This window comes from Notamacropus eugenii, chromosome 3, assembly GCF_028372415.1.
Source record: "Notamacropus eugenii isolate mMacEug1 chromosome 3, mMacEug1.pri_v2, whole genome shotgun sequence".
NCBI lineage: Eukaryota > Metazoa > Chordata > Mammalia > Diprotodontia > Macropodidae > Notamacropus > Notamacropus eugenii.
This window is the reverse complement of record NC_092874.1, coordinates 479,965,039-479,971,263: the sequence shown is the minus strand read 5'-3', so window position 1 is coordinate 479,971,263 and position 6,225 is coordinate 479,965,039. Positions and strand designations below refer to the sequence as shown.

At 43.3% G+C, this 6,225-nt stretch overlaps 1 pseudogene; it reads right to left on the bottom strand.

Moving 5' to 3' along the window:
• Positions 1 to 450: 450 nt before the first annotated feature.
• LOC140532314 (pleiotropic regulator 1-like) lies at positions 451 to 5,866 on the bottom strand (annotated as a pseudogene).
• Between the last annotated feature and the right edge of the window lie 359 nt (positions 5,867 to 6,225).

Sequence of the window (6,225 nt, the reverse complement as noted above, 5' to 3'; positions counted from 1 at the left end):
CCTCAGTTTTCTCATTTGTAAAATGAGCTGGGAAATGGCAAACCACTCCAGGATCTTTGCCAAGAAAACCCCAAATGGGGTCATGAAGAGTCAAACATGACTGAACCACAAAAACAAATTCTTGAAGTCAAGAGATTGTAGTTTAGAGCTGGAAGGAAATTGAGAGATCATCTATTCCAACCTCTTCAATTTATAGATGAGCAAGTGACTCAGCAAGTGACTTACCCAGATAACACAATTAATAGTTGTTAGGTTAGAACCCAGGTCCTCTTGTCTCTATCCAACTATGCCATGCTGTTATGCAGGTGATACTGCTCTACGTGATTCTTTTTTTCACTTTTTAAGAAAAAGAGGAGTTTATTGTAAAATGTGAAGCAGTAATGACTCCTGCTGAGTTTCTTCTTCCCAGTCCTATATAGAATATGATGTGACAGAATGAGCTTACAAAAGTCAAAATAAAACAATGGCCCAATTATATAGACTTCTCTTGGTCATTTCTGGTTTCTAGCTTATTGGGTGAGTTTCTGCATCACTGAGCTGAGCTGAATCATCTTCTCTGTATACTTTAATGGTGTATCAACTTCTGCAGTGAGTAATCAGCTTCCAGACTGAACAAAAGCACATGCAAACATTCCTGATTCTCTCTCCAAAGATCCAGGCTGTCCAGCTGCATGTACTCCTTGCAAAGTGTATCCAGTTTTCTGGTCCCAAAGATGGCTAGTGCCATTGTCTGCTCCAGATACTAGCACTCCATTTGAATTCACAGCTCATGTATTGATTATAGCATTATGACCAGAGAGGTTTTTAAGGACATCTCGATCAGGGAATTTCCACAATTTAATATTTTCTGGAGAACCAGATGCAAATGGGTAATGTCTTGGATACAAAACCACTGTTCTCACAGATATTTTGTGATTCGTTAACATGACCTATGTTTTTCCAGCCACTAAGTCCCATAATTTTGTGGTTGTGCCATGTCTCCCTCTAATGATCTGTGATTCTGCAGTGTGACACTTAGGTGTAGCCACTGCATTTGTGTGCCTCACCAACAGGTGTAGGCTGGCTTGTCCTCAGGTGTTCTCAGGTCCCATATCCTTGCAGCTAAATCCCTACTACAAGTCACAAGCACATCAATTGTCAGGTGCCAATCCAAACCATAGACCGCATTTTGATGTCCATGATAATGTCTGATAACCTGGTTGTATTTGAGATTCCAGCATTTCACCTGCTTATTTTCACCGCAGGAGAAGAGGGATGGACTCTTTGCACTTACCCCTCTTATAGTCCTGGTATGTCCAATCAATGACATTTTTAATTTGCCACTAGCCAGGTCCCATATTGTCCTATCAGCAGAACCTGTAACAAACCACTGATGCCCAAGTCCTACTGCCAGACCAGACCCAGGCTAGATGTCCATTGATAACTCTGTTGGTTGTTGTCCTTCATCTTAGAAAAGGACCAAAATGATATCACCATCGTAAAGAGCACAGCACCTTTTTTCATGTGGGTATGCCATGCTGAGCGGTCCTGTGCCAGTGTCTCCCACGTTGCACAGTCAAATCCAAAGTTCTTGAGAGAGACCTTGAGAGTACCCTTGTGTCATTTCTTCTGGCCACTATGTGATCACCTGCCCCATGCAAGTTCTCCATAAAATAGTCTTTTTGGCAAGCGTACATTTGGTGTTCGAACAATGTCACCAGCCCATTGGAGTTGCGCTCTCTGAAGCATAGTTTGAATAACTGGCAGTTCAGCTTGAGCAAGGACTTCAGTTTCTGGTACCTTATCCTTCCAGGTGATCCTCAGAATCCTTCTAAGACAGTTCAAATGGAAGCGATGCAGTTTCCTGGCACGGTACTGGCAGACTGTCCATGTTTCACAAGCATATAACAATGAGGTCAACACAACGGCTCTGTAGACGTTCAATGTGGTAGTCAGTCTAATACCTCTTCTCTCCCAAACCTTTCTTCAGAGCCTCCCAAATACTGAGCTAGCTCTGGCAATGCATGCATCAACCTCATCTTCAACGTGTACAACCCTGGAAAGTACAGTACCAAAGTAAGTGAACTTATCCACAGCATTCAAAACTTCTCCATTTGTTGTAACTTCTGGTTCCAAGTATGGATGGTGTGGTGGTGGCTGATGGAGCACCTGTGTTTTCTTGGTGTTAATTATTAGGACATACATTGTTGCATCTCAGCTTCAGAGGCTGCATCGAGTGCACAGTCATCTGCAAACAGAAAATCATGCACCAACACTCCCTCCACTTTGGTCTTGGTTTGTAACCTTTTCAAATTGAAGAACTTACCATCAGTATGGTAGTTGACCTTGATGCCGTGTTCATCCTCATTGAAGGCATTTGACAACATGGCTGAAAACATCATGCTAAAAAGCATGGGAGCAAGCAGAGGGCCCTGTTTCACTCCACTGGTGACTGGGAAGGCACGAGAGCTTTGTCCATTACCCAGAACCCAGGTAAACATGCCATCATGAAACTATGTACAATACTGATGAACTTCTCTGGGAAATCAAATTTTGACATAATTTTCCATAAGCCTTCATGACTAACAGTGTCAAAGGCCTTGGTCAGATCTACAAATGTTGTATACAAACCTCTGTTCTGCTCCTGGAATTTCTCCTGGAATTATTGGGCAGCAAACACCATATTGACTGCTCCTCAGCTCTTTCTGAAGCCACACTGGCTCTCAGGTAGATGACCATCTTCCGGGTGAAGGATCAGCCTATTAAGGAGGACTCTAGAAAGAATTTTGGCATCAATGACTAAGAGAGAGATCCCCCTGTGATTGTCACAAGACAATCTATTCCCTTTACCCTTGTAGAGATGGACAATGGAGGCATCCTTGAACTCCTAGGGGATTAGCTCCTCTTGCCATATAATCTGGAAAATTTCATTCAGCTTTTGTTTGAGCAATGGTCCCCCTACCTTGTAAATCTCAGCTGGAATAGAATCAGCACCAAGTGCTTTACCACATGAAAGGAGCCTAACGGCTCTCAAAACCTCTTCTTCAGTTGGAAGTTCAGCTAAGGAGTGATTGACTTCAACCTGAGGTAAGCTGTCCATGGCCTCAGCATTGATTGATGATGGTTTGTGGAGAACACTATGGAAGTGTTCAGCTCATCTCTCTAGGATCATGTCCTTATCACTCACTAATCAATGTGACTCCATCAGCACTGAGTAATTGTGATGCACCATAAGTTTTTGGTCCATAAATAGGTTTCAGGGAATCACAAAAGCACTTTGGATTGTTACTATCAGCGTAAAACTGAATTTCATCTGCCTTCTTACTGAGCCAGGAATCCTGCATCTCTCTAAGCTTTGCTTGTACTTTGCTTTTGATGGAATTAAATGCTGCCTTCTTAGAGGTGGATGAACTATCTTATTGATAAATCCTATGGAGTTCACTTTTTTCATTTAGCAGCTTTTGTAAATTTCCCCATCATTTTCATCAAACCAGTCTTGGTGTTTGCAAGTATTCTGACCCAGATGAGCAAATGCAGTACTGTACACCAAAGCTCTGAGAGCTGCCCACTCCTTTGCTGCTCCACTGTTGCCAATTGCATATTGGCTCAACTTCCCCTCCAAGTCAGCAGCAAACTGTTCATGCTCAGAGAAGAGCTCTAATTTGTTGACATTAATTTTTCTGGTAGTCATTTTGCCTTGGGGGCAGTGCTTTTGATGAATGTGAATATTTAGCGTGGAAAGCATAAGTCTATGATCAGTCTAGCACTCTACACCACACATTGCCTTTGTCACTCTCACATCTTGTCTGTCTCTTCTCCTTACAATCACATAATCTACTAGATACCAGTGTTTGCTGCAAGGGTGCATCCATGAAGAGCCTTTTTCAGGGCTCTTTCCACCTATGGCGTCCACTTGTTCTGCCTAACTCTCACCTGTGGCTTCAAGAAGCTGCAGCATGCACAGTGGCCACACCCCAGTAAACCATTTTGACAGACCAGCCAAACCAGGTTGAGTATAACTAAGGGTTCTCAAACCCACTGGTGAGTTAGGGGGGTGTCTATCCCAAGCATGTGAAGACTTTATCTGGTGGAATGGGCAGATAAGAACAATTTATTCCAATGGCCATGAAGACAGATGAAGTAGGCAATATGGAGTGCTTAAAGCTTGGTTAGACACTGAAGATGCCAAGGTCATCCACTGCATTCTGAGCCATCGCCAGCCATCTTGACTGTTCTGCCACTGTACCATGATGACTCAGGAGGAGAGAGTGAGGCTGACGACTTTGTGCAACTCTGCCTCTCTTAAATCCAATTTACACATGAATCAAAAGACATCACATCACCCATACCATTTCACCATTATGCCTCAAAGTCCTGTGGTCACAGGCAAGTGATGAAGCATCAGGTGCGGATACACTGGGAGCTGCAGTCATGACCCTGCACACAGGCAGCCCAGGCCATAGGGTCATTTCTCACTGGAAGCAGCAGTGGGACTAGGATCACACTGCTCACCTCCTGGTGTGAGGAAGGGGGCTAGAAAAAGTGCCCTAAACATTGCCTACTTACCCAACCCTGGTCTGATTACCGTGGCAGGTAGGGAATCCCATCATGTGGTCAAAACACAAAAAAAGTATGAAAACATGTGCAAAGATGATTCCACTCACCATTGGCACATGGAACATATGCACATTAATAGACCACACAAAATCCAGTAGACCTGAAAGAACTGCTCTTATTGCAAGAGAACTCAACAGGTATTGCATACAAATAGCAGCCCTGAGTGAAACAAGGTTAGGGTTAGCAAATGAAGGCCACCTTACTGAAGCTGGAGCTGGATACACCTTTTTCTGGAGTGGGCTCAGTGAAGGGGAGCACTGTGAAGCTGGCGTGGGTTTTGCAATCAAAACTAATCTAATCAGCTAGTTGGTATACCTGCCAAAAGGAGTAAATGACAGGCTCATGACAATGTGTTTGCCACTCACAGAAAAATGCCATGGTACCATCATCAATGTCTATGCTCCCACCATGACAAATCCTGATGAAGTCAAAGAAAAATTTTATGAAGACCTAGAGACCCTTATAGTCAATGTGCCAAAAGAGAGCAAGCTTACAATACTAGGTGACTTTAATGCTAGAGTAGGCTCACACTACCAGACTTGGCAAGGGGTCCTAGGGAGGAATTGAGTTGGAAACAGCAACAGCAATGGTCATTTACTGCTGAAGACTTGTGCATCGCATGACCTTCTCATCACCAACACTGTCCTCCTTTTATCTAAATGCAATAAAACTTCATGGATAACTCTGTACAGTTTCCATGGAGGGTGCCTCTGGTTTAGGCTTAGGTGTGGTAAAGGGTTTGGCCATCATTGCAGCATTCTTGGTGCTACTAGCTTCCAAGATAGCCATAGCTTGTAAATGTTCAAGGAGCCCAGCTTGTTGGTAAACATCTCCTACACTAGCTGAAGTAGTGTTAACCTCTAGCCTGAATTTTGAAAGAGATAGAGTCACCACTAAAGATGGTACAGCAGGTTGACTTAGAAGTCTTTGAATCTGAGTATCCATAGTCAAAGCCACACCAAGACCTGTTGGATATGGATATGGACCAGTCTCTAGATATTCAGGTTCTTATCCTTGATTGACAGGATGCTGGTTCTGCCCATCTGCATCCACTGCACTGAGAGTCTTTCTCTCTAAGATTTTCTTTCCCAGTTAGTATGTACAGCACATGACCATATTCTATATGAAGTTTGGCAGACATCTTTAGCTTGGGACTCTCTTCATTCAATTCTAGTGACTTTGCATGAATAGTCACATATATGTCATGAGTCTTCTTCAGTAATATGAACACAAGGGTGTACACAGAATGTTTTTGTGCCTCCTCTACCATGATGTTGACTGCGCTGCTCAGTTTCTCTGATTGTACCTTGGAAATGCTTTTAGAGTAAGGCTTCTAGATCAAGAACACAGCTGCAGCTGGAATGGAGATTCTGAGCAGAGATTCTTGAAAAGTGAGTCAACTTGGAGAATGTGAAGGGCATACATTCCAAAGAGTGAGTCTTGGACAGAGCACAAAGTATTGTTTTTTCCATGCTTCCCATCCAGGATTGTGGCAGAGATAGAATATGGCTTTGAGTCTCTAGTGAATCCTGGTTGAGAATTTAAAGTACTGAGGGAAGAGTCAAACTGGGACACTCATTCTTTCCTTCCAGTGCTTGCCAAAATTGCCCTTCTCAGACCCATTCTCCC